Source organism: Equus caballus, chromosome 20 (genome assembly GCF_041296265.1).
Source record: "Equus caballus isolate H_3958 breed thoroughbred chromosome 20, TB-T2T, whole genome shotgun sequence".
Classification (NCBI taxonomy): domain Eukaryota; kingdom Metazoa; phylum Chordata; class Mammalia; order Perissodactyla; family Equidae; genus Equus; species Equus caballus.
The window spans coordinates 32,259,028-32,272,337 of NC_091703.1; the positions used below are offsets into that span (position 1 = coordinate 32,259,028).

The 13,310-nt window shown below is 47.5% G+C and overlaps 2 long non-coding RNA genes and 1 pseudogene across 4 annotated transcripts in view; 2 read left to right on the forward strand and 1 right to left on the reverse strand.

Annotated features, from left to right (window-relative positions):
- LOC102150441 (uncharacterized) overlaps positions 1–1,799 on the reverse strand; it is a 28,102-nt gene extending 26,303 nt beyond the window's left edge. For 2 of the 3 annotated variants that reach the window (XR_011429936.1, XR_011429937.1), the window contains exon 1: positions 1,655–1,795. This is a non-coding gene — a long non-coding RNA (uncharacterized lncRNA). Of the gene's footprint in view, positions 1–1,654 lie in introns of all 3 variants that reach the window. The other variant, XR_011429935.1, reaches the window with a different exon arrangement.
- Positions 1,800–1,805: 6 nt separating this feature from the next.
- On the forward strand, positions 1,806–4,821 carry LOC138919681 (patr class I histocompatibility antigen, A-2 alpha chain-like; annotated as a pseudogene).
- A 2,852-nt stretch (positions 4,822–7,673) lies between these two features.
- LOC138919617 (uncharacterized) lies at positions 7,674–9,235 on the forward strand. The gene is made up of 3 exons (XR_011429944.1): positions 7,674–7,802; positions 8,088–8,222; positions 8,898–9,235. It is a non-coding gene; the product is annotated as an uncharacterized lncRNA (long non-coding RNA).
- The last annotated feature ends 4,075 nt before the right edge of the window (positions 9,236–13,310 follow it).

The following is a 13,310-nucleotide window of genomic DNA, read 5'->3' on the forward strand; positions in this document are numbered from 1 at the left end:
GCCAGGCTTTTTTATGGAATATCATTTCTACTTGAAAGAATGAAGGACAGGAACTATGATTATCTAGACTTAGTTAATTGGCGTACACTTTCAAAATGAACAGGAGCTTCTTTCTTTAAGAAAAAAACCTGACAGGTAACAACTGGCAGTACTTATTGCCTTGATAAAATGGAAGCTCTCAAGAGAAAACCAGAATTTTGAAAAACTTGTGTCCACCGTGTAAGCTTGACAGCTTCCCAGTACTGACAGACTTTCCTGTTGAGATCTGTGGTAATATCAATAAATGTGATATTTTGATAGGTTGTAGTAAAACACATCAACAAGGGAAGATCTATATAACTTAGGGAAACAATGTATTACTTTAAAAATTATACATTAGTACAAGAGGCATTCATCATGCAAAATAGGTCTGTGGATGTTAATGTAACAAAATAGGAAATATTCAATGATATTGTCTCAGGTTTCACCTTGCAAATAACCATTGAGAAACTACCACTCGTGTAATTTTATATTAGTATCACAGTTGAACATCCACAATTATCTGAAAAGGTTATTAAAAATACCACTACATATTTGTGTGGGGCTGTATTTTTTTCATATACTTCAACCAAAATAGCAGATTAACTGCAGAGCAAATATGAAAATCCAGTGGTCTTCTCATGAGACAGACAAGAAGGAGACTTGCAAAAATGTAAGATGTAAAAAGACCCACTCTTGTGCTACCTTGTTTATTTTGGGGAATATTTTTCATAAAAACTATAGATTATGAATATTATTCTAAGTAAATCAATTAAAATATTTAAAAACTTTTATTCCTAGTGTGGCAAATACTGATACATACAACCAACATAAACAAATTACCCTCGGGGCCCTCGCTAATTTGAAGACTGTATGGATATCCTGAAACCAAAATGCTTGACAATCACTGATTCAAACCGCCCCTGGGCCAGGACTCAGGGAGACAGTGTGACAAAGAGCCCTCGGAGCGGGAGGAGAGGGGTCAGGGCAAAGTCCCAGGTCCCCGGGCGTGGCTCTCAGGGTCTCAGGCCAGAGGGCAGAGTCTGGGGCGGGGAAGCTCAGTGTTGGGGAGTCCCTGTCTTCCTGAGTTTCACTTCCTCTCACAACCTGTGTCAGGTCCTCCTGCCTGGAGACTCATGACGCAGCCCCAGTTCTCACTCCCATTGGGTGCCTGGTTTCTAGAGAAGCCAATCAGCGTCACGGGGTGGGGGGGGGGGGTCCCGGTGTCGTCGCAACATAACCAATAACTATCCCATAGATAAGAGAAATAAGGTGAGTTTACTTGAGCCAGAGTGAGCATTATAAACCTGGAAGGCCTTAGGAAGCGTTCAGGAGAAGCATGGTTTTCAGTACAGTCTTATATCTTTCTAGAACAAAGAACATACATTAAACACACCCAGGATATATTTTCACATTCAGTTACAAATTAGCAGGTCAATATGACTGTGATGTCAGGCGTTACCTATAGGACATTACCAATATGGCGTAGGAGGGGAAGTCTGCATTCTTATCTTAAAAGAGTGCATTCTTTACTTTAATGGTTAAGCAGATGTACAACATATGTTTAATAGGCCGCAAGTCAGGCTTTTTAGTTCAAGCCGAATCAGTTTGGAACCAGAATAGTTACCCCATGTACCTCAATAGGTGAAAATCTCTTGTCACCGGTTATAAATTCCACACTGGCCAGCAGGGGCTCAGATTCCTCCTCGACCACGAGGATGCGGGTCATGATGCCCCCAACCTTCCTCCTGCTGCTCTCGGGGCCCTGACCCTGACTGGGCGGGTGAGTGCGGGGTCGGGAGGAAACGGCCTTTGCTGGGGAAGGCGGAGCCAGGGGACCGCCTGGAGGTGGCACAGACCCCCAGGGAAGGCGCGTCTCCGCGGACCCAGCCCTGACCCTCTACCTCGGCCTGACCCGTCCTGACCCCTCCCTTCCCCCGTCCCTTCATCTTCTCACCCCAAGTCCCCAACCTTCTCGGACCTGCCGCCCCTTTTCCATCTCCCGAGCCCCTCCCCGCTCCCGACCTCATCAACCTCGGACCCGGGGACCCGCGCCAGAACCAGGGTTGGGCCGGGTCCCGGGTCTCAGCCCCTCGCCGCCCCCAGGCTCCCACTCCATGAAATATTTCAAAACCGCCGTGTCCCGGCCCGGCCGCGGGGAGCCCCGCTTCACCTCCGTCGGCTACGTGGACGACACGCAGTTCGTGCGGTTCGACAGCGACGCCGCGAGTCCGAGGATGGAGCCGCGGGCGCCGTGGATGGAGCAGGAGGGGCCGGAGTATTGGGAGCGGGAGACACGGAGCGTCAAGGGCCACGAACAGAATTTCCGAGTGGGCCTGAACAACCTGCGCGGCTACTACAACCAGAGCGAGGCCGGTGAGCGACGCGGGCCCTGGTCCAGGTCCCGACCCCCCATCCCCACGGACGGGCCGAGGTCTCCCCGAGTCTTTGAGTCCGTCATTCACGCCGAGTCTGCGCGTCCGAAATTCATCCCTATTTTGCGGGACCCGCCCTGCCATCCGACCCTGGAAGAGCCGGCGGGAACTATTCTCGAGTTTAATTTTCAATTTAGGTTTCCTTTACTGCGAGTAGGCGGGGGCGGGGCTAACTTCCGGGGTGGGGTCAGGGTGTCACACCATTCAGTGGATGTCTGGCTGCGACCTGGAGCTGGACCGGCGCCTCCTCCGCGGGTACAGTCAGTTCGCCTACGATGGCGCCGATTACCTGTCCCTGAACGAGGACCTGCGCTCCTGGACCGCGGCGGACACGGCGGCTCAGATCTCCCGGCGCAAGTGGGAGGCGGCCGGTGCGGCGGAGCAGCGCAGGAACTACCTGGAGGGCACGTGCGTGGAGTGGCTCCTCAGACACCTGGAGAACGGGAAGGAGACGCTGCAGCGCGCGGGTGCGAGGGGCCGCGGGGACTCCCGATCTCCCCTCGGGTTGGGGGCGTCCGACAAAGAGAAAAGGAAAATGGGATCACCGTCAGAATACTGTCTCTCAGGAAGGGGGAGGAATCCACTCAGGTTTTCATATTTTGTGATAGTGACTTGCACAGAGGGCCTGCCGTTGTTCTCTAAAGGACACTTAGGGAATCCAGTTTCTTCAGGGGTCGAAGGTGAGACCATGCCTGAAATTGCTCATCATTGGTCCCCTTTGACCCTGTCAGTGAGATCTTATGAACCGTGATTTCTCAGGGTTTTGTTCTCGGCCTGAGAACGTCTTTGCAGGCCTGACTCCAGCTTTTCTGAGTCGTTCACCCTCCACCCAGGTCAGGACCAGAAGTCTGTGTTCTCCTCATTTGAGACCTGGAATCTTACCGTGGACGCTCACCCTGATTCTAGAACTTTCCAAAAAGAAAAGATTATCCCAGATCCCCAAGTCCAGGCTGCTGTCCGGTTTATGTGCTTCCTCCTTCCGAACTAATTGTCCTGTCCATTCTCAGGATGGTCACACGAGTGCTTTAGTGGCCCATGGAGGTAACTGAAAATGTGAATGAATTTTTTGATTCTTCCTCCTCAGAACCCCCAAAGACACATGACCCACCATCCCATATCTGTCCATGAGGTCATCCTGAGGTGCTGGGCCCTGGGCTTCTACCCTGCGGAGATCACCCTGACCTGGCAGCGTGACTGAGAGGACCTGACCCAGGACACGGAGTTTGTGGAGACCAGGCCTGCAGGGGACGGGACCTTCCAGAAGTGGGCGGCTATGGTGGTGCCTTGTGGAGAGGAGCAGAGATACACGTGCCATGTGCAGCTGGAGGAGCTGTCTGAGCCCGTCACCCTGAGATGGGGTAAGGAGGGAGCCGTGGGCTCAGAGCCTCTTCTCAGGGAAATCAGGAGCCCTTCTGGAGACCTTCAGCAGGGTCAGGACTCAAGCCTGAGCTCAGAGACCCTCATGTTCCCTTCTGTCTCCAGAGCTGCCTCCTGAGTCCACCATCCCCACCGTGGGCCTCATTGTCGGACTGGTTCTCCTCGGAATTGTGGCCACTGGTACTCTGGTGGCTGGAGCTGTGATGTGGAGGAAGAAGCGCTCAGGTAGGGAATGGAGTGGGGGTTTGAGTTTTCTTGTCCCATTTGGAGGTTTCAAGCCCAGGTAGAAGTTTGCCCTGCCTCATTAATGGGAAATCCCATCCACACACGTGTGCTCACTACTCTGGAGCTGATTGTTAACACTCTTATTAAAGCGCTTGTGAAAATGAAAGAGATTTCTTCACCTTGATAATTCTGGTGCTGGGAACCTGATTCCCAGCAGTTGAAGGTCAGAGGGGAAGGTCACGGCTGAGAACAGAGCTCCAGGAGGGCAGTCGGTCCAGTCCCCACATATCTCCTTTCTTCGTCTTTCCCGATCCTGTCCTGGGTGTTCAGTCACGGTTCTGGAAACTTCCCTGTGGTCCAGGACTATGGGGTTCTTCTAGCATCTCATGGCCCAGCCTTCTCCCTGTTTTCTTCCCACAGGTGAAAAAAAGAGGGGGTTACTTGCAAGCTGCAAGTAAGTTTGAGTTGGGAGGTTGATCCTTGAAACACTCTGGATAGTGTAGACTGGAGCCTGTGGGGGAGCTCACTCACCCCGTAGTTCCTCCTTTAGTCTCATCTCCTTTGGGCTCTGGCCAGGTCTTGCTTTTGCTCTACCCCAGGCAGTGACAGTGCCCAGGGCTCTGATGTGTCTCTCACAGATCCTAAGGTGAGACTTGAGAGGGTGTGCAGTGGGAGTGGCATTGGAGAGAGGGGACACGACTGGGTTATGAGGATTCTTTGATTGGGACATTTTGAACATGCAGTGGGCTGTTGAGAATATCAACATTTAATGTGACTGACATGAATTTATTCGTGATTATTTTCTTTCATGGTGTGAGACAGCTGCCTTGTGGGGACCGACTGATGCAAGATTTGTTCACACTCCCACTTTGGGACTTCACATCCCCTGACTTCGCTCTCAGTAACTGGCATCTGAACCTGTCTGTGTTCCATTTAGCATAATGAGAGGAGGTGGGGAGACTCGCCCACCCCATTCCCCTCACGACCTCCTCCCCACAGTGACCTTCCTCTTTCCCTGATGACTTTCTTGTTCCAGCAGAGGTGGGGCTGGTCCGTCCCCATCCCTGTCTTAACTTCCTGTTGCATGAGTAGTAGTGATTTGCTTCCTTACTGAAAATAGGAATCTTGATATGAATTTGTTTTTTCTAATTCTTGTCATAAGGGATTTATGTTTAATTAAAGGAGAAGATTCCTAAGGAGAGAATGGGAAGGAACGCACTCGGGTTCTGAGGGAAATGTTGGATAGAAGCCTGGGCCCCGACTCATCACTGATCTCCTTGTAGCCCACTGTAGTCTCCAGACTCCACCCCATGTCCTGTCCTCTGCCCTCCAGGAACAGTCTCCATGGCCGCCAGCAGCTGGACAGCTCCCCGTCCCTGGCCTCAGGGCACTCTTTACGGAGCAGCAGTTCCTCCTATCTTAGCAGATAAAGAAAAATGTCCAGGTCGCTGAGGGCTGTGAAACAACGACAACCTCGGACACAGCTGTGAAGTCATCATGCAGGGAGTGGGACACTGGAAACCCAGGAATCAGGGCCAGGGCTGTCCCCAGCAGGGAGGTACAGGCCTGGCTCTTCCCTCCTCTCAGTTCCTTCATTCTCTCAGTGACCCCAGCATAAGGTGGTCAGGGCTTGAGGGGAGGGGCTTGCTCTGGAAGAGAGGAAGCCCCTTAATCACCTCCCCCCTCCTCTTCTCTGCCCTTCTTGCCAAGTGTGTTGGAGTTATATGGCACCCATGAGTATGGAAAAATGCCAAACCTAAGTATAGCTTACCCACCAATTATAGGGCCAATTATAGAGCCCAGTTACAACACCTGTGCAATTACCAGCAGCAGAAAATAGAGACCCCAGGGGCACGGTGCCTCTCCCCACACAGAACCCAGTCCCCTTCACACAGGTGTCCACTAAGGTGACCTATTCCCCTGCCCCTTTCCTCTCTGGTTCCTCCCTGTCTACTCCTGTTGGCCTCCATCCTCCTAATGTCCCTCCCTTTGCTCACTTCAGGAGCCTCCCCATCTCCCTAGACCATTACCCTGGGGATCACTTCCTAGTCCTCCCCGTCGTCCACCCCATCCTAGGGATGGAGAATCTAGGATTGATCCCCTGGAGGAGGAGACTTCATCCTGGAAGCAGCAGTAGGAACAAATGACAGGGACTCTGGGGTTCAAGGGCTCATACAGGAGACTGAGGGCACCCAGGATGTTTGGGGGGTCCACCCTGGACCTGGGAACCAGCTTTTATGGCCTGGAGATCTGCTCGTCCGTCCTTGAGGCCAAAGTCCATGGTTATTCAATGGAGAGGAAAAAGTCTCTGTCAGCGTGTATTTGGGGAAACAATTGGGACTCTGAACCTTACACTGGAGTGGGGGCTCCTCCTCTTGTGCACAGCCCTGTCCTGCTGCTGGGAGCCAAGGGAGACACTGGGAGGTCCCCAGGGAAGGGGCCAAAGGGGACCTCTGGTCTTCTGTTCTCACCTCCGTGGCCACACGGGGGTACCACTACTGTGCTTTCCTATTTGCACAATCAGGGGAGAGGATGGGCTGTGGTCTGATCAGGCTGACCTGGAGGCTGGACATCAATGGGGGATGAAGATGCCTTCTCAGCAGCCCTGGGCTGAGGCTCGGGAGTGGAGCAGGGATTGGAGGAGAGGGAGCTCTGGAGCCCTGCCCTGCGTCTGAGGCTTCCATCTTTTCTCCCACAACCCCTCTCTCCAGCCCCTTGATGACAACACCCTGGAAAACTGAAAAATAGATAATGTTTTTCTTCCACTCCCTATTCCTTTTCTAAGGGCTATTTTAAACAATAAACTCTTTTATTGTAGAATACATAAGTGGAGATTTACAGAAAAGTTGCAAAGTTAGTACAGAGTTCTGTGTATCCCACACTCAGTTGTCCCTGTTGTTAACGTCTATATCACTATCATACATTTGTCACAGATAATGAAGCAATATTGATACGTTATCACTAAACTCCATACTTTATTTGGATTTCATTACTTTTTCTTTTTTCTGTCCCAGGATCCTATCCATGACACCACATTTAGTCCTTCAGGCTCCTCTGGCTGTGACAATTTCTCAGACTTTCCTTGTTTTTGATGCTCTTCACATTTTTGAGGAGTACCGCTCAGCTATACTGTAGACTGTCCCTCAATTTGAGTTTGGTTCACCAGGGCTATCGATTTTGGGAACAAGCCCACAGGGGTGAAGTGCCATTCTCAACACAACATATCAAGGGTATATAATACCCACTCGATTGACCACTGATGATGTTAACCTTCCCCACCTGGCTGAGGTCGTGTTTCCCAGCTATCTCCCTGTGAAGCTCCTATTTTCTGTGTCCCTCTCCACACAGTAGTCTTGGGAAGGAAGTCACTGTGTGCAGCCCACATTTAACGGGTGTTCTGCTATAAATATTTGCATGCAGCTTTTGGGGCAAATGTAAGTGTGCAAATGAGTTGGGTAAAAACCTAGAAGAGTGATCAGTAGGCTGCATGGTAAGTCTATGTGTAGCCTTATAAGTGTCAAGGCAAATAATCTATAACCAATCTATAGACAAGAAAAATAGAGTGGTACTCACTGAGCTGAGGACTAGCCCAGAAACACTGTCTCCAGCAGGGACGCAAGCACCCAGGGAAGCGTGGTTTACAGCATGGTTATATCCCGTTTCAGAACAAAGTAACATACAACAAGCATGACCAGAATACAGCTTTTTTCCAAAGTCCCAAGGAGGTGTTTTGCTGCCGTTTAGCAGGTACATGACCGGTTAACTTGACCGTGGTTCTCTGGGAAGAAAAGCTTCTCTTCAAAGAAGTTTTGGTATCGGCATGGGAGAAAGGGAGACATTACATCCTCCTCTTTAAAGAGTGCATTCTTTGCTTTAGGAAAATGTTGGAAACAGTGGACAACGCGTGTTTGGTGGGCCATCAGTCAGATGGCTCTGGGAAAAATAAGTTTCAGCCAAATCAGATTTAAACCAGAATGACTTCCCCATATACCTCTATATGTGAAAACTTATTATTCTTATTATTTTCATCAGAAGAAACTGCGGAATATCTCCCATCATGGCTGTGCTGTTTTGTGTTCCTGCCCACAATGAACGAGGGTTCTTGTTGTTCCACATCCTCGTCAGCACTTGGCATCACCAGTTTTTGGATTTAGGATATGCTAATAGGTGTGTAATGGTTATCACTGTTGTTTTCATTTGCATTTTCAGATGACATATGATGTTGAGCACCTTTTCATATACTTATTAGCCATCCAGGTATCTTCTTGGGTGAGGTGTCAGTTCAGACTTTTGCTCATTTGTTAATTGAGTGGTCTTCTTATTGTTGAGTTTTAAGTGTTCTCTGTATATTCTAAAAGAAGTCCCTTGTCAGATATATTATTTGCAAATATTTTCTCCCATGTCTGTCCTGAGCCCTTTTACTGATGTAACAGTACACATTAACGCATAGATATATTTTAATGGGAATAGAAATGAGAAATTGCTAACTGTGATGGTTTCTGGGTAGAGGACTTGGGTGACTAGCAGATGGGGAGAGATGATGTGACATATATTTGTATATTTTGGAGTATCACTTGAACTCTCTTGTGTGTGCATGAATGTTTTCAAAATAAATTACATTAAAATCGCTTACACTTGTTAAACACTTGACAGATCACCCTCTGATCATGTGTTAAGACTGAGATTGGGATCCTCTACTCGAGGACCAATCAGCTTTTCACTCAACTATTTTGCTTTAAAATTTCCATTTCTGAATAAGGTGGGCTAGATTGTATGGACCAATCCTCCCCCTGAAAATAGCTAAAAATGAAATATAAACTACAAAAACCATCTTCTTAAAAGCATCAGAGCTGACGAGATACCAATAAATGACCACACCCCAAAAAGAAGGGCAAGATCCTGCTTGGCCTCCACAGAGAACAGCGTCCTGAGAGACGGAGAAAAGGCTCTGTGAGCTCATTGCCCAGACACGGAACCCGGCACTTCCAGCTCTGAGCCCCGAGCTCTGGCCTTTCCTACACATCTGCCTTCCATTTTAAAATTTAAACAAAGCTTTTATATTCTGATCATGATGCATATGTATAATGTACAATATATATGTTATAATGTATATTCGCTATAGAAAAATTATAAAATGTTAAAAATTATACATGACAAAGTAAAAATAATTGTAATCCTCACACTTGGAGATATTCTGTTGCAGTTTCTCCTGGTCTATTATGTACCCTCCTGCTGCTGCCCCAGTGCTGGAACTCTCTCTAAGTTGATGAGCACAGAGCTCAGTGGGCCCAAGCCCTGCTCTCTCCAGATGCCATTTCCTGAGGCAGTTCACTCTCACACCTGCTGAGGAGGCTGTTTCTCACTTTCTCCTCCCTCCTCAATCCCCTCCACTCCCTCCCCACTCCCCACTCTAAAGTGGTGAGTTTATTTCTTTTTTCACTCAAAGAAGGACTAGGTGAGAACTGCGCCATCATCCCCTCACACCCCACATCTGTACCTGTATCCTCTGCCTTCACAGCAGTGATGATGGATGGTCCTGCTCCTGTCTAAGGCCACCTCTCAGCTGGGGCACAGGATCAGGTCCCTTCCCTGCCCTGCATCATCAACTTCCCGCTCTCTACTGGCTCATTCATTCCTGGATACAAACATGCCGTAATATCTCCAATTTTTTAAAAAAGAAACTAAATCAAAAAAAATCCTCTCATAAAAATCCACCACTCAATTCCATGTGTCCTTCCAACCTGGTCTATCTCTGTGGCGTTCCTCACAGGATAATTCCTCAGTCCATTCTCTCACCCACCATGTTGTCTTTTTATTTTTACCAAATATCCATTTGCACATAGTTTAAAAGGTCCAACACTTCTACAAGGCTTGTTACGAAGACAGATACCCCATCCCATTTCCTGAATCTCAGACACAACTTGTTTCAGTGCTTTTAGCTGATTCTCTAATTGTTACTTCTTTGCCTCTAAATAGAATACTTCTAATGCTCCTTTGTTATTCAGTTTTATGCATCGTCCTTGGTGAGTTGGCTCGTCTTTCACACTCCCCCATCCTCCAGATATAATTAATGTACAACTGATTAGCTCAATGTGCAGTGAAGGGAAGTGTTTATGTGAGAAGTTGTAAGTGCCTTCAGGAAGGTGACCCAGAGTATAAGTGTGTGGGGACAGGGAAGCTGGCTGTTTTCCTAGAGTGGTCAGTGTGGGCCTCATGGGAAGGTGACCTTGAGGAAAGATGTGAAGGACATGAGGAATTATCCACGAGGATATCTGGGGAAGTTCTTCACAGGCAGGGGAACCTCCAGTGCAAATGCGCTCGGGCGGGAGTGTGTCTATGTTTCTGGGAAGAGCGAGGAGGCTGGTGTGGCTGGAGCAGGCAGCACTTGAGATGAGGTCCGAATTACACCCAGGCCATGTAGACCTCGAAGGTGTTGGAAGGTTTTGACTTTTCTGAGTAAGATGTGGAGTTACAAGACTGCTTTGAACAGAAGATAACCTCATAGCACTTCTCTTTAGAAGCATCATTGTGGTGCTGTGCTGAATCAAGAGGTGAAGGACAAGCAACCAGTAGAGAAAACTGTAGGAGACTAGTGCCGTGTCCCAGGCTAGAGATGTTAGCGGCTTTGTCTGGACTGTGAGCAGAGAAAATAATAGGAAGGGATTGGATTCTGGGTACCTTCTGAAGATGGGCTTTACAGCATCTCCTAATGGATTAAATCTGGGTTATGAGAAAGAGGATCAAGGAGGACACCACAAATTTCAGACTGTGCAAGTAGAAATATGGAGTGCCTTCAGTAGAAATGGAGATGATGATAGAAGAAACACGTTTGAGGAAGCAGCATCATAGTCATTCGATTTAGGAAGTGTTGAATTTGAGTTGTTTATTAGAAATGAAAGTGAAGTTAGCGGTTGGATAATTTGAGTCTTGAGTTTAGGTGACATGTCTTGGTTGCAGAAATGGATTTGAGAGGTGACACCATATAAATGATATTCAAAGGCTTGAAAACCAATGAGGTCACCAGGGGAGTGATGACTGTAAAAAAGAAAAGAACAAGGACTGAACCCTGAACCACACCCCCCCCCCCCCGCCCCCTGTGGTAGGTGATCTGATCAGACCACACATGCAGAGCATGCTGCATACTTCTGACACCACATCTAGAAGGCATGGAAACCAGGGGGTCCTAAACTTTCCTGTGCACAGGAATCCTCTGGACATCTCATTAAGATCGAGACAGTCTGGATGAGCTTGAGATGCTGCATTTATAACCCGTTTGGTGCTGATGCTGCTGGTCTTCAGATCACACGTTTAGTAGCATGAACATAGACCAGGATTGCCACATTGCTGTGCATCAGTCTCAGATTTAGGGCTAGCTAAATAAGTGATTCTTGGGTACTGTGCTCAATATTCTAAGATAGTGAGTCTGGGGAGAGGCCTTGAGTATTTTGTAACAAGCCCACAAGCTATCCTGCTGCTTGGCCAGATTGGGAACCTCTGATGCCAATGACCAGAGAGTGATCAGGGTGAAGAGGAGTCTTAAATTCACATTTAAAATTTTGCTGGGAAGAAAGACGGAAGACATATGCTGAGAGGTATATGTTGTTGTCTCTGCCATAGGGTGTACACAGGTGGTGGATTTTGGAAGTGGTTATCAGCTCAGCAAAAGAAAGCCTGAGTTGCTAAGAGAGTTCTTAAATGTTTTCACCACAAAAAAGAATTGGTCATTATGTGATGTGATGGAGGTGTTAGCTTACTCTATGGTGTTAATTATTTTGCAATGTAAGGATCAAATCAACAGGTCGTACACCTCTGACATCCACAGTATTATATGTCAATTTTATCTCAATACAGCTGGGAAAAAATCTCTGAATCCTTGCTCTGTGAATCTTTTTCCTACATGGATTTCTCACTCCCTTCTTGGTGTGAACAATGGATTCCAAATTGTTCTAATTGAAACATAAATGAATGTAGATAAATAGAGAGAGAGAGAAAGTGTTAGGGCCTTGGGTCCCACATAGGAATTGCTGCCGCTACTTCTAGGTACAGATGCCACTGTTCCTACCGCTGACTCTCCTGATGCTGGACACTGGGTGCTGCAGCTGGGACTGCTGTCTCTGCTGCCCCTGGCTGCTTCATGACACTACTGCCACTCACGCCACCTTTGCCAGATGCATTCTTCACAGCCCCAGTCTATCTGTGTCACCATGTCCTGAGTCAGAGTCCAGCGTGTGGTCACCTGACTGGTGGAGCCTTATGACATGTCCAACTGCAGGAATGTTTGGGAAAGTGGGTTTTCCTCTAGTATGGATGGAGGGGGTCTCTGTCTCCTTCCAAGACTCTTAAGTGTAGGGTTCTCTCAACATGGAAAGAGGGTACAGGTTCTAAGTGTCATGTTAAGGGTGAGGAATGGGAAAAAATTACAAACTTCAGCTTTTTTGGAGGAGTAATCTGAAACCAGAACTTGATCTGGTACATTGTAAACACTCAGGTTTGGTTGGGTAAGTGACATCTTTCAACTTACTCCCTTGATGGTGTGTTATGGGGTCCAGCTTTTGTCTACTCTAGTATTTTCACAAATAAGGAGAGTGGCATTGTGGGATGAGATAGTAATTCCTCAGAATGTCTTCTCCCTGCCTTCGTCTCTTACTGGGATTAAAAAAAACAAGATCGGTAAGACTTCAGAGATCCTTACTTATATACACTGACATTTTACATTAACTTTTATATTTCTTTGTGCACATAATTCTTGGGAGAGTATAACATTGATCAGTATTTATGTGACCCCAACAAAAGGCTAAAAACCATCTTAGTTTAGAAACTCTGCCACTCAGTCTCTGGTCCATGAAGAGATAATAATCAAACTGTTTCAGCAGATCCAATGACATAATAGAAATGCTTATCTTTTCCATGACAGTCACCATCTGGGACAAGACAAGGTAGAGGTTTACTTGCTTACACTCACTTTCACTTTCTGTTTGTGTCTTACTGTGGGCGGATTACAAGCAGTTCAGAAAGGAGCACCGTTCCTAGAAGACTCAAGGTAGCATTGGTTTCAGTGGACTTGCATCCTAGCACCTGCCCTGGAGCCAGGTAAATACCAGGAATCATCAAATAGGTCATGGGATTCCATTTCTTTAACATGGTAAGCTGAATTTTAAAGCTGCCGCTTCCACTAAAAACAACTGAACATAATCAATCAAATATAAAAAGTGCCCCAAAGTATAGTAGAATAATCAAGAGAATAATGATTTAGAC